The 22,911-nt window shown below is 37.2% G+C and overlaps 1 long non-coding RNA gene across 1 annotated transcript; it reads right to left on the bottom strand.

Annotated features, from left to right (window-relative positions):
- Nucleotides 1–5,268: 5,268 nt before the first annotated feature.
- LOC132012934 (uncharacterized) lies at nucleotides 5,269–7,454 on the bottom strand. The gene is made up of 3 exons (XR_009402817.1): nucleotides 7,388–7,454; nucleotides 6,631–6,964; nucleotides 5,269–5,357 (listed from the first exon to the last, which is right to left on the bottom strand). It is a non-coding gene; the product is annotated as an uncharacterized LOC132012934 (long non-coding RNA).
- Between the last annotated feature and the right edge of the window lie 15,457 nt (nucleotides 7,455–22,911).

A 22,911-nucleotide genomic window follows, 5' to 3' on the forward strand; every position in this document is an offset into this window, starting at 1 on the left:
AATGGAAGCACAGGATAAAGTCACAGCAAGAAACTAAATGAAACAGAAATAAGCAATATGCCAGACAGAGAAGTTAAAGTCATGATTGTAAAGATACCCACCGGACTTCAGGAAAGAGAGGAGGATCTTGGTGAGAACTTCAACAAAGAGATAAGAAATACAAAAAAAGGAACCAACCAAAGATGAAGAACTCAATAGCTGAAATTTAAAATACACTAGAGGTAATAAATACTAGACCAGAGGAAACAGATCAGATCAGTGAGCTGGAAGACAGAGTAATGGAAAGTAAGCTGAAGAGGAAAAAGAGAAAAGAATAATAAAAAATGAGAATAGGTTAAGGGAACTCAGAAACACCATCAAGTGTAATAATAACACATTTGCATTATAGGGATCCGAGAAGAAGGAGGAGAGAGAGAAAAGGCAAAAATTTTATCCTGACATTTCCCTAAAGTGGAAAAAGAAACAGACATCCAGATCCAGGAATCACAGAGATACCCCCACAAAATCAACCCAAGGAGGTTCACATGACAACACACAGTAATTAAAATGGCAAAAAGTAGTGACAAAGAGAAAATTTTAAAAGCAGCAAGAGAGGGGAGCATGGGTGGCTCAGTCAGTTAAGTATGTGCCTTTGGCTCAGGTTTTGATCCCAGGGTCCTAAGATGGGAGCACTGAGCAGGGAGCCTGCTTCTCCTTCTCCCTGCCACTTGTGCTCTCTTGCTATCTATCTCTCTCTCTCAAATAAATAAATAAAATATTTTCAGCAGAACTTTGCAGGCCGGAAAGGAGTGGCATGATACAGTCAAAGTGCTAAAAGGAAAAAAAAAAAAAAAACTTGCAATCAAGAACACTCCATCCAATAAGGCTATCATTTAGAATAGAAGTAATGATGAAAATGTTCCCAAACAAAGTTAAAGGAATTCATCACTAAATCAGCCTTAAGAGAAATGTGAAAGGGGATTCTTTGAGTAAGGAAATACCATAAGCAGGAGTAAACAAAAGTATGAAAGAAAAAAAAAATACGCAGGTATGCATGAACACAACATGTAGTAGATTAACCACTTATAAAACTAGTAGAGAGGTTAAAGCACAAAAGCAGTACAATCAAGTATATCTATAAAAATCAGGCATTGGATTCACAAAATAAAAGGATGTAAGGTATGACACTACCTAAAACATGGTGGGGGAAGAGTCAAAATTGAGTTCTTCTAGAATGAGTTCAAACATAAGTGACCAGTATCCTAATACAGACTGCCAGATGCACAAGGTATCATCTATAAACCTAATGGTAACCACAAATCAAAAGCCTGCAAAAGATATGCAAAAAATGAAAAGGAAACCAAGACTATCACTAAAGAAAGCCATCAAACTACAAGAGCAAGAGAAGAAAGGGACAGAGAAAAAGAAAAAAGACATAAAACAAGTGACAAAATGGCAATAAATACATACCTAACAATTATTTTGAATGTAAATGAGTTAAATTCCCCAATCAAAAGACACAGGGTGACTTAATCAATTAAAAAAAAAAAGACCCATCTATATGCCAACAAGAGCCTCATTTCACTAAAGACATATACAGATTGAACATGAAGGGATGAAAAAAATGTGTTTATTGTGCAAGTGGCAGTGAAAAGAAAGCCAGAGTAGCAATATTTATATTGGACAAAATAGACTTTAAAATAAAGACTGTACCAAGCAAGAGGCAAAAAAGGACACTACGTAATAGTAAGAGAACAAGCCAACAAGATGTAACAATTGTAAATATTTATGCACTTGACCAGAGAATGCCTAAACATATAAAGTAGCTTTTAACAAACATAAACTTGTAGTGAGACTATAATACAGGGGAATTTAACACCCCTCCTATATCAAGGATAGCTCATCCAAACAGGAAATCAATGAGGAAACCCTGGCTCTGAATGACACATTGAACCAGATAGATCTAACAGATATATTCAGAACATTCCATCCAAAACAGCAGAATACACATTCTTTTCAAGCACACATGGAACATTCTACAGAATAAATCACATGTTGGCAACAAAACAAGTCTCAACCAATTTAAAAAGACTGAAATCTTATCGTGCATATCTTCCAATTGCAATGGTATGAACCTAGAAGTCAACTGCAAGAAAAAATCTGGAATGGCCAACAGACACATGAAAAAGTGCTCCACATCACTCGGCATCAGGGAAATACAAATCAAAACCACAGTGAGATACCACTCACACCAGTCAGAATGGCTAAAATTAACAAGTCAGGAAATGACAGATGCTGGCGAGGATGCAGAGAAAGGGGAACCCTCCTACACTGTTGGTGGGAATGCAAGCTGATGCAACCACTCTGGAAAACAACATGGAGGTTCTTCAAAAAGTTGAAAATAGAGCCATCCTATGACCCAGCAATCACACTACTGGGTATTTACCCTAAAGATACAAATGTAGTGATCCGAAGGGGTACCTGCACCCGGATGTTTATAGCAGCAATGTCCACAATAGCCGAACTGTGGAAAGAACGTAGATGTCCATCAACAGATGAATGGATAAAGAAGATGTGGTATATATACACTATGGAATACTATGCAGCCATCAAAAGAAATGAAATCTTGTCATTTGCGATGACGTGGATGGAACTAGAGGGTATTATGCTTAGCGAAATAAGTCAATCAGAGAAAGACAATTATCATATGATCTCCCTGATATGAGGAAGTGGAGATGCAACATGGGGGGTTAAGGGGGTAGGAGAAGAATCAATGAAACAAGATGGGATTGGGAGGGAGACAAACCATAAGTGACTCTTAATCTCACAAATCAAACTGAGGGTTGCTGGGGGGAGGGGGATTGGGGGAAGGGGGTGGGGTTATGGACATTGGGGAGGGTATGTGCTATGGTGAGTGCTGTGAAGTGTGTAAACCTGGTGATTCACATACCTGTACCCTGGGGGATAAAAATATATGTTTATAAAAAATAAAAAATTATATATAAAAAAAGAAATGGCTAAAATCAAAACCACAAGAAACAACAGGTGTTGACAAGGATGTGGAGAAAAAGGAACCCTCATACACTCTTAGTGGGAATGCAAACTGGGGCAGCCACTACAGAGGTTCCTTAAAATATTAAAAATGGAAATATCTTATGATCCTAGTAATTCTACTACTAGGTCTTCATCCAAAGAAAATGAAAACACTAATCCAAAGAGATATATGCCCCTATATTTATTGTAGCATTATTTACAGTAGACAAGATATGGAAGCAGCCCAGGTGTCCATCCATGGATGAATGTATAAAAAAGAGGTGGTGTGTGTGTATGTTTGTGTGTATACACAATAGAATGTCACTCAGCCATAGAGAATGAGATTATGCCATTTGCCACAAAATGGATGGACATAAAAAAAAAAAAGAAAAGAAAAAAAAATGGATGGACCTAGAGGTGTAATGCTAAGTGAAGTAAGTCAGGGAAAGACAAATACCATATGATTTCACTCATAAATGGAATTTCAGAATCAAAAGAAATGAACAAAGAAAAAAAGACAAATGAAATGAAAAGACTCTTCAATACAGAGAACAAGCTGATAGTCATCAGAGGGGAGGTGGGTCGGGGAGGGATGGGTAGAAGAGGTGAAGGGGATTCAGAACACACTCATCTTGATGAGACCAAGTCAGGCACAGAATTAATGAATCATTATATTGTATACCCGAAACCAATATAACACTATGTTAATTACATTTCAATAAAAAAAAAGAAAAAACTTGGTAAAAATAAACACGAATTCCTTAGACATTGAGGGAAAAACTACGGAAACAGAAGAAACATCTCATATCTTGAGAAAGTTTATCTGCTAGAAAATTACAATAAATATTATTTAATGAATGAACAATAACAAACATTTCTTATTAATGTCAAGAAGAAAACATGAATGACTTCTACTTAACAACACATTAGTGGTACAATGTCAGAAAGGAATAGTAAGTAAAAAATAATAAAAATTTTTAAAAAGGAAGGAACAGAAGTAACAGTTTCTGGTTATTTGCTCACTCACAAAAAGCTAAGAAGCTAACTATAAAAAATTTAGAAGGTAACATGACACAAGCTCAACATATGAAAATTAATAGTTTTTCTCGGGGCTGCAATAAATAATTAGACAATATAATTAAAATGTGTGGTTTTCTGCATAGAGAATGCAAGCATGTTTTATTACATTTAATCCCAGAAACTTGGTACTTTTGGACCAGTTATAAATGTATCTTTTGAAATCTTCAGTATTATAAAACATACAACATATTTAGAAATGTGCACTCAGTGAACTATCAAAAACACTGGGTAACCCAACGATCAGGAATAAATACAGCAATGGGCAAACACACACACACACACTCTCTCTCTCTCTCTCTCTCTCTCTCTCTCATCACATACTGAAAGACTAAGCAGACCTATAGATTCAACACAAATCCAAACAAAATCCAAGCAGGTGGTATGTGTGGTAGGGGGCAGGGTGTAATTTGACAATTCTAAAATTTCTAAGGAGATTTAAAAGGCCAAAAATAACCAAAAACACTTCTAAAACAGAAGGCTGCAGAACTTACTTTTCCAGATATCAAGACTTATTTTAATGCTAGATATAGAATTATGACAGTGTGGCACTGATGCAAAGAGAAACAAACAAAAAATCCCCAATGAAATGGAATATAGAGAACAAACCTCATGGTTCATGACAAATAAATCACTGCAGAGCAGTGAGGGAAGGACAGACTTTTCAATAAACAATTCTGGGAAAACAGGATTTCCATGGGGAGAAAAATGAAACTGGAACCCTGTATTATAACACATACACACACACACACAGACCAGTTCTGGGAAATCATAGACTTAAATATGAAAAGAAAAGCAACAGAGCTTCTCAAAGAGTATGTCTCACACCATCTGTAGTGAAAAACCACTTAATATATATATATATCTAAACATTCAAGGAACCATGCTTGGTCCTACTACGCATGACTCTTCACGTGAACTGGAAAATACTAGAACCCACAAAAGATGAATCTGCTAGTCACACCATTGTAATGTAATTTGCATCCTAAACAATCAACTAATATGCCTATTATATAGAGAGCTCTTAAAAATTGAAAAAAAAAAAAAAGGCCCTGAGAGAAAAAATTAGCCAAAGCAATTTAGTAGGAAAAATGAAAACAGACCTTCAACACAGAAAAAGAAATACATATTTGAACAACACTGAGAGACCATTTCTTGTGTATCAAGTTAGAAAAATCCCAAAGATTGAAAACATACAATACTGATGAGACTCTGGAGAATTGGACATTCTCAAGCACTGCCAATGGGAATCCAAAATGGCGCAGTCCCTGTGGAAAGAAATTTGGCAATATTTAGAAAAATTACATATGTATTTACCTTTTGACCTGACATTCTCAAAGACACAAGAAAAAATATGAAATGACTATGCACAAGATTATTCACTGGCACATTCATTTCACACAAATTCATTGTGATTTGTGATAGAAGATTAGAAAACAAACCAACTCTGCACCAATAAAGGACAAATGAAACAAATTATGATAAATCTTCTCAAGAAAATCAAATACAGCCATAAAAAGGAATGGGAGGGCATCTAGAAACTGAGATGCTGTAGTTTCCAGGATATGTTAAAGGAGAGAAGTTCTGATATACAGTAAGCAACCTCCCAAGTTTAAAAACAAGGGGGGGAGAAGGACATATATGAATGTATTTCCTTATACTTGCAACAATAATTTTTTTAAAAAACCACTGGAATGCAAATGAAAGACTAATAGAAAATTATCTATAAAGGCATGTAAAATTCAGAGTAGAAGGGACATGGGTAGAAATGAGACTACTTTACAACTTTTACACCATTTTGGAACCACATACATGATTTACATATTAAAAACTTAGATAAAAAAGAAAATAGTAGTTTCTAAAAATGAAAAAATGAGCCTAACTATAAATTAAGTTGGTAAGCATTACCTTGATCCCCAAATCAAAGACCCCACCAAAAAGGAGAGTTACAGACCAATATTCCTGATGAACATGGATCCCAAATTCTAAGATACTAGCCATTATGGGATGCCTGGGTGGCTCAGTCGGTCGAGCCACTGTCTTCAGCTCAGGTCATGATCCCAGGGTCCTGGGATCAAGTCAAGCATAGGACTCCTTGCTCAGCAGGAAGCCTGCTTCTCTCTCTGCCTCTGCCTGCCTCTCTGGCTGCTTGTGTGCACTCTCTCTCTCTCTCCCTTTGACAAATAAATAAATAAATAAAATCTTAAAAAAAAAAAAAGACACTAGCCATTAGGATCCAACAGTACATTAAAAGGATTATTCACCATGACCAAGTGGGATTTAGTCCTGGGCTAAAGGGGTAGTTCACCTTTCACAAATCAATCAATGTGATATACCACATTAATAAAAGAAAGGATAAGAACCATATGATCCTCTCAACAGATGCAGAAAAAGCATCTGACAAAATACAGCATCCGTTCCATTCTATTTCCAACAACTAAGATTTTAACTTCAAAATACGCCCACAAGATCTTCCAGAAAACAAACAAACAAACAAACAAACAAACACCCTGCAAAAATTCCACTTACAAAAGTAATTACCTTTATATGCAGTAAAAACATTCCTTTTTTTTTTTTTTTTTTTTCTTTTGGTCAGGGTTTATTTTTTCAGTCCTCATCTAAGGCTGGTGGCTGGCAGCATCTTCTTTAAAGACAGGGGTTTTCTTCATTGTTTTATATCCTAAATGTATAAAACCTAGAGCGAGGGCTCCGCTGCAATAGGGCTGAACATGCTGAGCTTGCCCTGAGGTTTTCCGCATGTCTCGGCAGACTTCGGAGAGACAAGACCGATGTTGCGAAGCTCATCTTGTGACTTATTCCTGCTCTGGAAGCCTCAGTCATGTTGATTGTGGCTCTTGGTAGGGAGGAGGTACCCCTGTGAAGACAAACACCAAGGAGCTGAGACCGCATTCATCCGGAAGGCTCTGACCAAAGTTTTCAGCACCGATAACACCTGTGAACTCCACCCCCAGCATTCTTCAGGGTCATTCCTTCCACCACAGCCTGTGCCTCCCCCGGGCACTTGTGTGACTGTGATGACCAAGAGGACTAGCAGAGACAAAGTAGCAGGAGCCACCAGGGGTGCCGCCGAGACCTGTGTCAGGACATGACATTCTAAGTCTCCTACGTGGCCCTGCCTGCCACTTTGGAGGCAACTCCTTTTCTGTCCAAGACTCCTTTTCCTCTACTTCCCACCCCCCAACCCCTGGTTTGCCTGGCCTCCTCCATCTCTCCAGAGCACAGAAGGCTCCCTCCCAGCGCTGCCCCCCAGAGCTAGCCTTGGAATGGTAGGATTCACCTTGAGTTCTGTAAACGGGGCCCCGCACTCCACAGCATCCAATCAGTATCTGCCACATAAATGACACTGCATGTCTCTACCTCCAGAACACGCTGCGGAGCAGAACGTATGGGGTAGTGTACCCAGACAAGAGACATAGCACATTTAAAAAATCAAATTAATATAATCTTCTGTAAGCTGAGAGGAAGAGAAATAAGATAAAACAGGGGAAGCCGCACAATCTTCCATGAAGAAGACGGGTGATGGGCCAAAACTCTGTGTTTACCATCAGATCACTGCTGACACTTCCTTACACCTGCTGTCCACAGGTGAGGTGAGGGTGAGGGCAGACATTATAACGTAGGGAATGGAGACAAGATTAAGCATGAGGAAGCCTGGGTCTTATCAAAATTCCACATGCAGTCACTAATCACCGTGTTTTCTATTTCCTTCCTTTTTGATGATGTGAATGCTACATGCTGAGAACCTAAAAGATCCCAGCAGAGAAAATACTGAAACCACTGAAGGAAGAACAAGGCTCTGTTGTGAGTAGCATTCATTCAACGCACACGGTTTTTTACTCAACAACTATTACATGGCGGACCTTGGCTGGGGATAAAACATTAAATGGCTGTGGTCCCAGTCCTCACAGAAGGGGCTGTCTAGAATGAATACAAGTGTCAGGCTATTGCAGTGCTGTGTGATACCTTCTACAAAAGGGTGCTCAACTATGGAGATTATGTTTGGAAAACGATGTAAATATTTTAAACGGAAACAACATAGAAATATTAGAAATGACCTATATATATATATATATCAAAATATTCACATATGCACATATATTAAACATTTTAAATATACTTATACATAAAATGTATGTTTTAATAAATAACTAATATATACTACTGTATAGGCTATATTTATAAACATAGTATTTATGTTATATATAAGTATAGTACATACTATGTAATATCTAATATATCCTATAATACATTATATGTCATATAGTATCTATACAATATATTAGACTATCCTCTATAGTCTATTATGTGCTAGATACTGCATATATACTATATAGTATAGACTATACATACTATATATAGTCATATAATTAACTGTAGTATATATTATTTTTTAAAAACACATTTCTATGTAAATAAGGGTAAACACAAAGGCAAATAACTTAGTGAGCAAAAATATAGTCTGGAGAGAAGGAAACTGCCTCAAGGACGTGTAAATAAATCATTACTTACTTAGGGTAAGAAGTCAACACACTGGTGATAAAGGATAGATTAAATATTTTATATAAATTTATTGTACTTATAAATTCATGTTATATAAAGACAATGACTGGGAAAAAAACACAAACCTTTCCATTTTTTAGAACATACACATAAGTGCTTTTAAATTTCAACCCAGGGGCACCTAGGTGGCTCAGTCAGTTAAGTGTCTGCCTTTAGCTCAGGTCATGATCCCAGGGCTCTGGGCTTGCCCAGCATCCGGAATCCCTGCTCAGCTGGGAGTCTGCCTCTCTCTCTGCCCCTCTCTCCCTCCTGCTCTGCTCTCTTTATCAAATAAATAAACAAAATCTTAAAAAAAAATAAATAAGTAAGTTTCAACTCAGTAATTCTACTTCCAGAATATCAGTAGGGGATTATTCATTTCGACACTGCATCAGTGGAAGACTGGCAAACTATGTTTCCACTAATAGGGGACTGCTTAAAGAACGATACGGCCGCACCATGAATACTGTCTGTCCAGCTAAATGGATAACAGAAGCAGCTCAATATGAACTGACATGAAAAGATATTCAAAACGCATCCTTGCATAAAAAGCAAAGCATAGCAAAATGCACGTAATATGCAATCATTTATGTAAAAAAATGAATGTATGTAATGTGTGTATGCAACTGTGTATACATACAGGCTCTAGAAAGATATTTATAAAAGAGATGAGTGATTAACTTGGAAAAGGAAGCTGCTGGGAGACGGGAATGACATTTTTACATAAAAATGTGTTTTTAAAAATAATATATACTACAGTTAATTATATGAATGAAAGAGGATTCTTATGCAAGGAAGTGTCAATAATCATAGATCAATCTGTGTGATAAACTACATTTACAAAATGAAGGCTAAAAGCCATACAATCAACTCACCAGATGCAGAAAAAGCTTTTGACAAAATTCAACATCCAGTCATGAATAAAAACTCTCAACAAAGTAGGCAGAGAGGGGACATAATAAAAGCCAAACCCATAGCTAACATACTCAGTGGTGAGCTTTTCCCCTCACAGCAGGAAGAATACACGGACATCCACTCTCACCATTTTTATTCAATGTAGTACTAGAAGGCCTAGCATCTGCATTAAGGCAAGAAAAAGAAAGAAAAGGCATCCAAATTGGAAAGGAAGAAGTATAAATGTCATTATTTGTAAAGGACAGGATACTATAGAGAGAGAACCCTAAAGACTCTGCCAAAAAAAACTATTGAACTAATAAATGAATTGAGTAAAGTTGTAGGATACAAAACTTCTGTACACTAATAACAAAGTAGCAGAAAGAGAAATTTCAAAAACTCCATTTATAATTGCAACAAAAAGAATAAAAGAACTAAACTTTTAAGACATAAACTTAACCAAAGAGGTGAAAGATCTGTATTCTGAAAACTATAACACACTGATGAAAGAAGCTGAAGATGATACAAACAAATGAAAAGACATACTATGCTCATGAATTGGAAGAATATTGTTAAAATGTCCACACGACCCAAAGAAATCTATAAATTCACACAATCCCTATCAAAATACCAATAGTAGTTTTCACAGAACAAGAATAAATAATCCCAGGGTTGCCTGGGTGACTCAGTGGGTTAAGCCTCTGCCTTCAGTTCAGGTCATGGTCTCAGGGCCCTGGGATGGAGCCCCACATCAGGCTCTCTGCTCAGCGGGGAGCCTGCTTCCCCCTCTCTCTCTACCTGCCTCTCTGCCTACTTGTGAGCTCTCTCTCTCTCTCACTCTCTCTCTCTCTCTCTCTCTCTCTGTCAAATAAATAAATAAATAAATAAATAAAATCTTTAAAAATTAAGAAAGACCAAATAATCCCAAAATTTGTATGGGATCACAAAGAAACCTGAATAGCCAGAGCAATCTTTAGAAAGAAGAATGAAGCTGGAAGTATCACAATCCCATATTTAAAGATCTACCTCAAAGCTATAATAAGGCAAAAAAACATGGCCTGGCAAAAAAACAGACACAAACATCAATAGAACAAGATATAAAGCCCAGAAATAAATGGATGCTTCTATGGTCAAGTAATCTACAACAAAGGAGGCAAGAATATACAATAAGGAAAAGACAGTCTTTTTAATGAATGGTGTGGGAAAACTGGACTACTTTCATATGCAATACTTTAAAAAAAAATAAACTCAAGATAGATTAATGACCTAAAAGTGAGACATGAAGCTGTAAAAATCCCAGAAGAAAACACAGGCAATAATCTCTTTGATAATCTCTTAGCAAAATTTTTCTAGGTAGGTCTCCTCAGGCAAGGGAAATGGAAGCAAAAATAAGCTATTAGTACTTCACCAAAATAAAAAGCTTTGCACAGTGAAGGAGACTACTGACATAACAAAAAGTCAACCTATTGAATGAGAGAATATATTTGCAAATGACATACCTGATAAGCGATTAATACCCAAAATATATAAAGAGTTTATACACAACTCAATATCCCAAAAAGCCCTCCAAATAACCCAATTAAAAATGAAACATGTGGGACGCCTGGGTGGCTCAGTTGGTTGGACGACTGCCTTTGGCTCAGGTCATGATCCTGGAGTCCCGGGATCCAGTCCCACATCGGGCTCCCAGCTCCATGGGGAGTCTGCTTCGCTCTCTGACCTTCTCCGCTCTCTGACCTTCTCCTCGCTCATGCTCTCTCTCACTATCTCTCTCTCAAATAAATAAATAAATAAATAATAAATAAAAATGAAACATGATATTTCTCCAAAGAAGACATACAGATGGCCAACAGACATAAAAACAGATATTCAACATCACTAATCACCAGGAAAATGCAAATTAAAACCAAAGTGAGATAACACTTTACACCTGTCAGAATGGTTAAAATCAAAAAGACAGGAATTAGCAAATGTTGGAAAGGATGTAGAGAAAAAAGAACCCACGTGCACTGTTGGTGGGAATGCAAATGGTGCAGCCACTATGGAAAACAGTATGGAGGTACATCAAAAAATTCAAAATAGAATTTCCATATAATCCAGTTAATTCCACTACTGGGTATTTATGCAAAGAACATAAAAATTATAATTAAAAAAGATATTTGCACCTCTATTGCAGTATTATTTACAATTGCCAAATTATGGAAATAACCCAAGTGTCCATTGATAGAGGAATGGATGAAGATGTGGGGGTGTGTATACATCACATACACACATGTACATGTACATGTAGTGGAATATTACTCAGTCATGATAAAGAATGAAATCTTGCCATTTATAACAACGTGGATGGATCTACAGGGTATAATGTGAAGTGAAATAAGTCCGTCCAAAAAAGACAAATACAATATGATCTCACTCTTATGTGGAATTTAAGAAACAAAAGAACAAAGAAAAAGATAAAACAAAAAACAGACTCTTAACTGTACAGAACTGATGGTTATCTGAGAGAAGGTGGGTACGGGGATGGGTGAAATTGGTGAAGGGGATTAAGAGTACACTTATGCTGAGAAGAGAGTAATGTAGACAATCACTGAATCACTGTATGGTACAACTGAAACTAATATAACACTGTATGTTAACTACACTGAAATTAAATTTTTTAAAAAGTAAAACAAACACAAAAATACACACACACACAAATTAAAAATAACCAAAGATGTGAAAGACCTGTACTTTGAAAACTATAAAAACAGTGATGTAAGAAATTAAAGATGACACAAAAGAAATGGAAAGACATTCCATGCTCATTGATCAGGAAAATAAGTATCGTTAAAATGTCTATACTACCCAAAGCAATCTACATATTTAATGCAATCCCTATCAAAATATCAACAGCATTTTTCACAGCTAGAACAAATAATTCTAACATTTGTATGGAACCACAAAAGACCCCAAAGAGCCAAAGCAATCTTGTAGAAGAAAGGCAAATCTGGATGGCATCACAATTCTGGACTTCAAGTTACATTACAAATTTAATAAAAAAAGAAAACAAAAAGGAATAAAAGCTATAGTAATCAAAACTGTATGGCACTTTCACAAAAACAGACACATAGATCAATGGAAGAGAAGATAAAGCCCTGAAATGAACCCACAGATATATGATCAATTAATCTTCTTCAAAGCAGGAAAGAATGTCCAATGGGAAAAGGACAGTCTCTTCAACAAATGGTGTTGGGGAAACTGGACAACATGGAAAAGAATGAATCTGGGCCAGTGTCTTACACCATAAACAAAATAAATTCAAAACAGATGAAAAGGGGTGCCTGGGTGGCTTAGTGGGTTAAGCCGCTGCCTTCAGCTCAGGTCATGATCTCAGGGTCCTGGGATCGAGTCCTGCATCGGGCTCTCTGCTCAGCAGGGAGCCTGCTTCTTCCTCTCTCTCTCTCTGCCTGCCTCTCTGCCTATTTGTGATCTCTCTCTGTCAAATAAATAAATAAAAATATTATAAAAAAAAAACAGATGAAAGACCTAAGTATGAGACAGAACACCATAAAATCCTAGAGAACACAGGCAGTGACCTCTTTGACACTGGTCATAGCAACTTCTTACTAGACAGGTCCCCTGAAGCAAAAGAAATAAGAGCAAAAATAAACTGGTAGGATTTCATCAAGATAAAAAGCTTCTACACAAAACAGAAGGTGATGCATAAAATTTGAAGTTCTGTTTTTGAAAAATTTTTTCTTATCTATGTCAATCCTCTCAGTAATGATTAGGTAGCTGTCTTATTTTAAGACTTAATAGCATTTCAAAAATAATTATCTGATTAAAATGATAACATAATCCTTTGTGAAGTATATCTGAAGAATCTAAACTGGAAAAAAAAAAGCTTCTACACAACAAAGGAAACAATCAGCAAAATTAAAAGGCAACCTATGGAATGGGAAAAGATATTTGCAAATGACATCTGACAAAGGGTTAGTATCCAAAATTAATAAGGAACTTATAAAACATGCCCCCCCCAAATACTCTGGTTAAAAAGTAAGCAGGAGATATGAATGGACATTTTTGCAAAGAAGAGAAGGCCAACAGACACATGAAAAGATGCTCAACTTCATTCACCATCAGGGAAATGCAAATCAAAACTGCAATCAGATACAGTTCACACCAGTCAGAACAGCTAAAATCAACACCACAAGAAACAGTAGGTGTTGCAAGGATGCAGAGAAATGGGAGCCCTTGTGCACTGTAGGTGACAGCGCCAACTGGTACAGCCATTCTGGAGAATAGTACGGAGGTTCCTCAGAAAGTTAAAAATAGAACTAACCTATGACCCAGCAATTGTGCTACAAGATATTTACCCAAAGGATACAAAAATACTGATTCAATGGATATATGCACCCCAATGTTTACAGCAGCATTATCTACAATAGCCAAATTATAGAGAGAGCCCAAATGTCCATCTACTGATAAATGGATAGAGAAGATGTGGTGCATATATATAAATGGAATATTACTCAGTCATCAAAAAAGAATGAAATCTTGCCAAGTAAGATATATGCTAATATATCTTATAGAGAGTATAATGCTAATAACCGAAACAAGTCAGTCAGAAAAGGACATATACCATATGATTTCTCCCATGTGCAGAATTTAAGAAACAAAGCAGATGAACATAGGGGTTAAAAAGAGCGGCAAACCAGAAACAGACTCTTAACTATGGAAAACAAACTGAGGGTTGCAGGAGGGGGGGCGGGCAGGGGGATGGGTTAAATGGGTGATGGGGATGAAGGAGGGCACTTGTGAACATGAGCACTGGGTGATCTATGGAAGTGATGAATCACTGAATTCCACACCTGCAACGAATATGACACGGTAGGTTACTAACTGGAATTTAAATAAAAACTTGAAAAAGGAAAAAAAAAAGGTTTCTTTCACACTGCAAACTGTTTTGTAACTTTTGAACTTTGAACCATGTTTATGTGGTACCTATGCAAAAATGAGTAAATTTTTACCAAAGGAAAACTTTATATTTCATGGTTAAAAATGTTTATTTTTTACTATGATTTTTCCTTTTATTCTATTAAGACTTGAAGATAATGAAATATTTCTTAATACTTACTTCTTTCAATTTACAGTTACAACCATTTCTTTATCAAAATAAAATTTCTTAGCATAACCTGGTGATTCACAGACCTGTACCCCTGGGGCTAATAATACATTACATGTTAATAAAAAATAAAAAAAATTTAATTTCTTAGCATAATTTTTAAGTTGAATATTTTTAAATGAATTTTAGCATCCTATAGAATAGTGGTTTCATTAAAAATGGAATAATTGATACATATGTTATACCTAAAGTTTTTGCAGTTTAATTTTGGCAATTCCTGGATTGGACATTTGGTGGTAATATATGAATAAAGATACAAATCCATCATGAAGGTTAACAGAGACAGGCTCAACCATGCACAAACAGTATGTCACATTCTTTGCCATTTCAGTCTTGGTGTGGATAAGGGTTGCCTATCTTTCTGCATCCCCAGAGTACCGTTATAATGTCCTCACACAATGAATTGCCACTGCATCCAGCCAGTTTCATCAGCAGAGACTGAGCTAAGAATAAAGGAAATCATGGAGAAACTAGACTAATTGATCCCATCCAGACCTTTCCCCCATATGACATCACCACCCGTGCCACACACAGGAGACCTACCATCCTCCACCCCTGAGATACATAACCACAGGAAGAAATCAGTGAAACATCTGCTGGAGGTGAGGGACCACTTGGGATGCAGGGAAGGAATATGGCAGGAATTTTCCCGAGGGCCAGTGCGTCCTTCCGAGCACAGAAGACAGGCGCTGCAGGAAAGGTGAGACCAACAATGGCACCTACCTTGTCAGCTTCACTTTGTTCTGGGAGGGCCAGGTCTCTGTCTTTCCTCTTCATCTACCTCAGCAAAGGGGTGTTGACTCTCTAGAGGGCAAGGAACCAAGACGATGGCAGAATGATCTTCACAAGCCAGTTGGCCAGTGGCACCTCTAGGGTTCTCTCTGACCGTAAACACAGCTGTTCACCTGTGTCAGTACCTAGATGCTGGAGACCAAGAAGCAGGAGGCCTCATCACATGCCCTCTGAGAGCCTGACCCACAGGACCACCAATGACTTAGCTGAGAACAGTAGAGCCTTTTAAGGTAAGCGAGCCTTCAAACCCAATGTGCAGTTAGACAGGTAGCTTCCCCTTCTGTATCAGCTACCCCATTCATTATAATTAACAGTGAGCCCGGCACTCTCGATGTCCAAATACCTATTGGTTATTAGCTTTGTTTTACTAAAGAAGAAAGGCAAATCTGGATGGTATCACAATCACACACAGGTTCTACCACCTGACCTTCACACAGTTTCTTTTTTGGCCTTCAGGAATAGAGATGAATGACTCCAGATGAATGACTCCTTGCTGTTGCCCCAGAGTACTGTCCCACCCCTTGTCCGTTTCCTTAAATCCCACCCTTTATTAATGCGCCTGCGTTACTGAGTTTGAACATGTGCCCTGTTTACTGCTGGGCCTATAACTGAGCCAGAGGAAACTTCATATACAAAGTTACCAAAAGGGCATCCACAAGATTTAAAAAGAAAAAAAAAACAATGTGGCTGGGGGTTAGTAGCCAAAGAGGAAAGTGACAGAAGGTAAGGCACAAAGGGCGCCAGGCCAGCCTCATCATGAAGAATCTTTTGCAGGAGTTTGGATTTTATTTCAAGTAAGATGAAAAGCTGTCAAAGTGTTCCATGCAGAGAAACACTTTTCTTTTTTAATATAGTTTTTATTAAATTAATACATATACATTGTCCAAAAAATCAAACTGAGCTAACTATAGCATCGACTATGCCACTTTCTACCTCCTTTCCCCCAGATGCAACCGCCTTGGAATATTTTTATTGCTTTAAACACTATTTACCACTATACTTTCTAAATGTGCTTCTGTAGTTTGGTCAGCTATACAAATCTCAATTTTCTGAACAAATGGGGGACTTAGTTTCCTCGGGTACAAGAAGCCTGGAGGCAATGCAGGGCTGACACAGCACCTAATTTGCCCCAAGGATCCATCGGAAACCCCTGTTCTGCCTCTTCAGCATGTGGCTTTCTCATGCTTATCACCTCAGTATCTCAAGAAAGATGCCCCACATTCATCGGGCAAAGGGCACATTCCAGTCCCCCCACCCCCGCAATGATTTCTGATCACACATCACTGGCCAGGATGATGTAAAATGACCACCCTTCCTGACAAGAAAAATACATTTTGCAAAGCATGCTGCCACCCTGTGTTCTATAAACAAGGGAGAGAGGAGAAGGGACCCTGCGTTGGTTACCAGCAGTCTCAGAACACTGCTATTCCTTAATGTTTCCATTTCCCATTCAATGTCAATTTCCAGGGTGGGTAGTAAAAGCTTCAGTTCTCTTACATTACTTGTACCCCATTTGCCTTTCCAGTATTCTTCCAATATATCCTCAGTTGACCCTTAGACAACACGGGTCTGCACAGCACAGGCCCACTGACGTGGGCAACAGTTTGAAAAAACTCACAAACCACACAGCCTAGATATAGGGGAAATTTTTTAAGAAAAAGGTGTCTCGAAGTCATAAACCATATGTAGATACTAGCCTATTTTGTCATTAGTTACCATAAAATATACACAAATTACTAAATTTATCAAAACTTATACACAGAAACACAGACCCTACACACACGGCATCCCTCACAGTCAAAAAGGAGTGTACACAAAGACCTGCATGAAATTCACTATAGTACAGACCACACCACTATTGTAACTTTGTAACCACCTGCAATTGCTACTGTTCCTATTGGTCGTATCCATTTAAAAATGCCCTAGGGGGGCACCTGGATGGCTCAGTGAGTTAAAGCCTCAGCCTTCAGCTCAGGTCATGATCTCAGGGTCGTGGGATCAAGCCCCACATCTGGCTCTTTGCTCAGCAGGGAGTCTGCTTCCCTTCCTTTCTCTCTGCCTGCCTCTCTGCCTACTTATGATCTCTGTCAAATAAATTAATAAAATCTTTAAAAAAAATAAAATAAAATGCCCTAGGTTGGGAATCATCTCTCTGTGAACAGTTCATCTTTCCAGTAAGTTATGTATCAAAGTCAAAAGTGATCTTTCTTGGTTCTTCCCTATTTTTCTTCATGTTTAATGCACTACCATAAACCCTGAATAACATGTTCCAGGGGACTCATGCAGAGTGCCCACTCGTGATGCCGGAAGTGCTCCCAAAAAGTAGAGAGAACTATCGGGACATTAGGAGGAAAAGTTGACCTGTTTGATATGTACCATAGATTAATGTCTGCAGCTGTGCTTGTCCATCATTTCAAGATAAGTGAACCCAGCATAAAGACCACTGTAAAAAAAAAGAAAGAAAGAAAGAAAATTTGTGAAGCTTTTGCTGCAGCTATGCCAGCAGGAGCAAAAACCTTGCACGTTTTATAAAATACCTTTTTATTTCATAATGAAAACACAGCTTTTATTGGGGCACAAGGATTGCTATAAGAAAGGCATAACTAGGGCACCTGGGTGGTTCAGTCATTAAGCGGCTGCCTTCGGCTCAGGTCATGATCCTGGGGTCCTGGGATCGAGCCCCACATCAGGCTCCCTGCTCAGCTGGAAGTTCCCTCTCACATTCCCCCGGCTTGTGTTCCCTCTCTTGCTATCTCTCTCTCAAATGAATTATTTTATTTTATTTTATTATTTATTCATTTGAGAGAGAGAGAGAGACAGAGATGGAGAGAGAGAGCACAAGCAGGAGGAGAGGCAGAGGGAGAAGGAGAAGCAGACTCCCCACTGAGTCAGGAGCCCCACATGGGGTTCAATCCCAGAACCTGACCCAAGCCAAAGTCAGACGTTTAACCATCTGAGCCACCTAGGCACCCCTCTCTGTCAAATAAATTAATAAAATCTTTTAAAAAAAGAAAAGAAAAGAAAGGCATAGTAATAAGACTCTTAATGGTTCAAGAAAAAACGAAGTCCTTATATGACAAAGCAAAGGCAGGTGAAGGATATAAAGCTTGGGGACTGAATGCCAGCAAAGGAGAGTTTGATAATTTTAGAGAGCAGTTTGACTTTTAAAATGTCAAGCTAACAGGAGAAGCAGCTTCACCTGACCAAGATGCAACAGATGGGTTTCCAGACACTATTAAGAAAGTCACTGAGAAAGGATTTCTGCCGGAACAGGTTTTTAATGCATATGAACGTGCTCTATTTTGGGGGGCGGGAAATACCATAAAGGACATTTATGAGTAAGTGAGCATGAGGATTTAACGCACAAAGGGATAGGTTAACTCTTACTATTTTGTGCAAATGCACTTGGGTTTGTAATCAGGACTGCCCTTATCTGTAAAGCTGCTAACCCCTAACCCTTGAAGTGAAAAGATTAACATCAGTTGCCAGTCTTCTGGTTGTACATAAGAAGGCTTGGACAGTGAGAACTCTTCTGGATTGTTTCTATTGATGCTCTGTCCCTGAAGTTACAAAGCCACTTGCCAGTGAGAGACTGTCTTTTAAAGTTCTTTTGATACTGGGCAATGTTCCTGGCCAGGCAGAACCCTTTGAGTTCAACATCAAAAGTATCAAAGTGGTCTACCTTCCCCCAAATACAATGTCTCTCATTGTGTCTCTAGATCAGGGAGTAAAAAGGACTTTTAAAGCTCATTATACATGGTACTGTATGGAAAAGATGACCAACACTATGGAAGAAACCCTGAAAATAATGACATCATGCAAGTCTGGAAGGATTACACCACTGAAAATGCCATTGTTTAAACAGAAGACATCAAACCCAAATCAATACATTTCTGATGGAGAAAACTCTGTCCAGGTCTTGTGTATGGCTTCACTGGATTTAAGACAGAGCCACTCAAGGAAATAATAAAAGAGCTGTGGATATGACCAAAAAAATAAAACAAAACAAAAAGATGGGGTGTAAGGGGTTTCGAGATAATGGATCTTGGAGAAATTCAAGACCTGATAGACACCTTACAAGAGGAATTCACGTCTTGACTACTTGAGGAATTCACGTCAAGACTATTTGACAGAGATGAGTGCTTCTGAACCAGTGCCAGATGATGAGGAAGAAGGCATGGAACGAACAGTGCCAGGAAAAAATTGATTTTAGACAATCTGGCAGAAGGGTTCTAATCATTCAGGATTGCTTTTGATTCCTTCTGTGATATGGATACTGAAATTAAAGCAAATAATGGAAGGACTGGTACTTCATAGAAATATTTCTGGGGAATGAATAAGCAAAAAGACCAAAATTATGTTTTTTTTCCCATGAAGTGTTTCCATATTCTTTCCACCTCCTTCACCTGTTCTGTCTCTGCTACCCAAGACAGCAAGACCAACCCTTCCTTTTCCTCTTCAGTCTATTAAATATGAAAATGATGAGGATGAAGACCTTTATGATAATCTACTTCCACTTAATGAATAATCATGTCACATAATAAAGTTGTCTGTGGCATATCTGTGAGTGCCTTTGTGTGAAAATCTAATAAACGTACAGCAGGAATTGTAGATGTGTTTGTCACCCATAATAATCAGTGCCAAAGTATTCATCATACAGAATATCATGTGTAAAACTTGCATGGAAATAGATAGCTTATCCTTACGTAGGCATCAGGTGAGTGATATTTAATATAAAATTCCTAATGTGTTAGTTCTCTGTTTTACAACTTTGCTTCCAAAGAATTATATCATGGTACAGTATAATTGGAGAAACAGTGTTTCAGCCTATCATTACAGGCAAGTGGGTTTTTTTAATTTAACAATGTTTCTACTACAGCATTATGACTCTGACTATGCTGTAGCATTTTATAACAATTTATTCATAAGTGGATAGGTTAGGCTACAGTGAAGTAACTGTATCAAATTACACTAGGCTACCATAAAGCAATCATATTCCTTGCTCTTCATCATCAGGGCATGAATCATTACACAAAATCATTACCATAATTACAAGAAACTCAAAGTTTCTGTTTCACATTATCTTTTCTTTTTTGATGTCTGGTGTTAGTAATAAAATCACAACCACAGTGTTTTGTATCATACAAGACAATATTGATGTTGGTACTGACAGTTCATCTTGTAAACAGATAACAAAGTATCAATGCACTACAGTATTGTAAATGTATTTTCTCTTTATAATTTTCTTAAAAACATTTTTCTCTATCTCCCTTTATTGTAAAAATATGGTATCAATTGACTATTAATGCTATTAGGAAGGCTTCTGGTCCATAGTAGGTTATTAGTAGTTAAGCTTTGGGGGAGTCAAAAATCTTATAATTATACTTATAATTATACACATAAAAAAAATAAAATCTGAGGAATAAATTTAACCAAGGAGATGAAAGAACCATAGTCTGAAAATACAAGACACTGATCAAGGAAATTGAAGATGACACAAATGGAAGAATATACCATGGTCACAGATTGGAACACTTCATATCACTACATTCCATACTAACTCAAAGTCATCTAGAGATTCAATGGAATTCCTATTAAAATACCAATAACATTTTTTCACAGAACTAAAATAAATAATCCTAAAATTTGTATGGTACCACAAAAGATCTTGAATAGCCAGAAAAATCTTGGGAAAGAAGAACAAAGCTGAAGGTATCACAATCCCATATTTCAAGATACACTACAAAGCTGGTGAAATTGAAACAGTATGATTGGCACAAAAACAGATACATAGATCAACAGAACAGAAGAGAGAGTCCAGAAATAAACCCACAATTATTTATTGTTAACTATAATTATTAATTATTATTCTTATTATTGATATTTGTCAATTAATTTATGACAAAGGAGGCAAGAACATACAGTGGAGAAAAGATAATCTTTTTAATAAATGGTGTGGGTAAATGGGACAGCCACATGGAAAAGAATAAAATTGGGCCACCTTTTTATACCATACACAAAATTAAGCTCAAAATGAGTTAAAGACCTAAATGTAAGGCCTGAGAAGCATAAAAGCATAAAATGAAACACTGGAAATAATGTCTTAAATATCAGGCTTAGCAACATATTTATGGATATGTCTCCTCAGCTGAGGAAAACAAAAGCAAAAATAAACTATTGGGACAACACCAAAATAAAAAGCTTTTGCACAGGAAAAGAAATCATCAACAAAACAAAAAAGCAAACTATCAGGGAGAAGAAATTTACAAATAATACATCCAATAATGGGTAAACATATATAAAGAATTTATACAACTCAACAGACACACAAAAAGATAATCCAATTAAAGCATTAATAGAGCACCTGAATAGACAATTTCCCAAAGAAGACTGACAGATGGCCAGTAGTCATAGGAAAACATGCTCAACATCACTAATTATCAGGGAAATGTAAATCAAAACCACAATAAGAGAGCACCTCACACCACTGTGATTGGCTAGCATCAAAAAGACAAAAAATGTTGGAGAGGACATAGAGAAAAGAGAATTCTCAAGCACTGTTGGTGGGAATGTAAATTGATACGACTACTGTAGAAAACAGTATGGAGAGTCCTCAAAAAATCTAAAAATACAAATACCACATGATCCAGTAATCCACTATGGGGTATTTAGCCAAAGGAAAAGAAAACACTGATTTGCAAAGATATATTTTCACACCTCTGTTTATTGCTTATTTGCAACAGCCAAGATATGGAAGCAAAACAAGTGTCCATCAATAGATAAAAGGATCAAGAAGATGTGGTGTACATATACAGTGGGGAGTTATTCAGCCATAAAAAAAAACAATGAAATCTTGCCATTTGTGAAAACATGGGTGGACCTAGAGTATATTGTGCTAAGTGAGATTAAGTCAGACAAAGACAAATACGTATGATTTCCCTTACGTGTGGAATCTAAAAAACAAATGAACAAATTAAATAAGTTTTCATTTTTTATTTATATTTTTTTTAGTTTCACATTTTAACTTAAATTCCAGTTAGGTACCTAAGTGCAATATTAGTCTCAGGTATAGAACTTAGTGATGCATCACTTATAAACAACACCCAGTGCTCGTCACAAGTGTCCTCCTTAATGAAGCACATTTTTAGACACAGAGAACAAACTACTGGCTGCCGGAGAGAGGTGATGGGGGGATGGGTGAAATATATAAAGTGGGTTAAGAGGTACAAATTTATGTTTATATAGTAAATAAGTCATGAGGATAAAAAGTACACTATAGGAAATAGAGTCAATAGTATCATATTAACATGAGAGATGATAATTAAACTTACTGTGGTGAACATTTCATAACTGTAAAAGCAGTATGTTGTACACCTGAAACTAATACTACGTTTCAATAGAAAAAGATA

The sequence above is a fragment of the Mustela nigripes genome, chromosome 1, assembly GCF_022355385.1.
Source record: "Mustela nigripes isolate SB6536 chromosome 1, MUSNIG.SB6536, whole genome shotgun sequence".
NCBI classification, from domain to species: Eukaryota; Metazoa; Chordata; class Mammalia; order Carnivora; family Mustelidae; genus Mustela; species Mustela nigripes.